Below are 1,572 nucleotides of genomic sequence, written 5' to 3'. Positions count from 1 at the left end.
CTTTTTTTCAGCCTCGATGACTCCCTTTTTTTGCAGCATGAGGCTTTTGTTTACCTCAATATGCAGCAACATCCATTTCATATTTTTCCTTCAGCTTCACAGTCTTTTTTTCATAAGGGGGCTTGTAATCTTCAGCAGTGTAATTCCACATCTCTCCCAGTTTCTTTGTAACATCACCAGCAGATAAGCAAGGATGTTCTTTGATTTTGGGGCACTACTCAGAAGAGAACATGGAAAAAGGCCAAAGGAGGCCTCTTGAGTGCATTGGGATCTTTGAAGTTCGATTTGGTCTCTACTTTTGGATGGATATAGATTTTCATTTCTCTTTCATAATGGGCCATGTCTACGCTTGCCAAGTCTTCAAATTTTCTTTTCTCTTTAGCAGACCTGGTCTTCCACCTCTCTGAGCACTGCTTAGGAAACTCTGAGAAGTTGATAGAAGCATCTGGGTGCTGCTCCTTGTGCTCCTCCCAGCAAGTTTGCACAAAGATTGCATAAACCTAAGCACCTCCCAAAAGCCACAGTTCCAAATACCATCACATCGGGAATTAGGGATTCAAAACCTGACTTTGGGGGTGGGGAGACATACATATTTAGTCCATAGAAAGATATGTGATAAAATTCTTATAATTTCATAAATTCTAGAGACATCATTTCAATATGAGAAAGTGTTAGTGGGACATAATTTGCTTTCTTTTTGCCCCAGTGAGAATATTGTAACTTAAATGCTTTGGGTATTACAAACAGAATAAATCTCTCTAACTGGTGCTATTTGCTACGATTTTTGTCTATTGGAACCTCTAGGAAAGGCCAAACAACATGAAATAAGAGACAATTTTTAGATGGAGATTCACTTTTGGAGTTTTAAAAAGAAGCTTTTAGGTTGCAAATGGACTCTCAGAGTCTGACACTTAAAGGCTAATGATTTCCCACTGCCTATTTTTGAGTGAGTCAAATAGACACTAAGGGCATATGGAATCCTTACCTGTCACTTGAACTTGAACCACAGCTATACGTCTTTGCAACATTTTTACTTTTTGCTGCTGAAGAAAAGCCACTGGCTATTTTTGGAATTCTTAATTCACAGGTCTTAATTACTTGAACCTGATTCTAAGCTGATAGCGCCTTCTATGGGCAGCTTCAGCCTGAGCAGGAGCTGTGCATAACTGAAAGCAATCACAGGCTGTTAGCAGAACTCTGATTCTGGGACTCTATTGCATATTTTAAACACCCTTCTGTGGGATCCTAGTCTATAAAAACGTCATTGATGCTGGCTGGACTATCTGGAACACTTGCAGATGCCCACGAGGAAGGGCTTCTTCTCTGATTAAACCATCTAAGATTGAGGGACTGACTGGTTTATATATCTGATGCAGAGGCTAATTGTGTTCCTAACCTGTGATTCCTGCCCCAAATTATAATTTGGGGATGGACATATTACAAGAAATATGAATCCTCTACCCACTCATGACAGATTGGACACTTGACTCATTCTTAGCGGTGTCTCACTGATGTTGATTTGTTTCTTGATTAATTACAGTTTGTAACGATAAACTGATGGCCTAACTTTAC

This window comes from Cebus imitator, unplaced genomic scaffold, assembly GCF_001604975.1.
Source record: "Cebus imitator isolate Cc_AM_T3 unplaced genomic scaffold, Cebus_imitator-1.0 Scaffold520, whole genome shotgun sequence".
Classification (NCBI taxonomy): Eukaryota; Metazoa; Chordata; class Mammalia; order Primates; family Cebidae; genus Cebus; species Cebus imitator.
Note: the sequence above shows the minus strand (reverse complement) of the source record.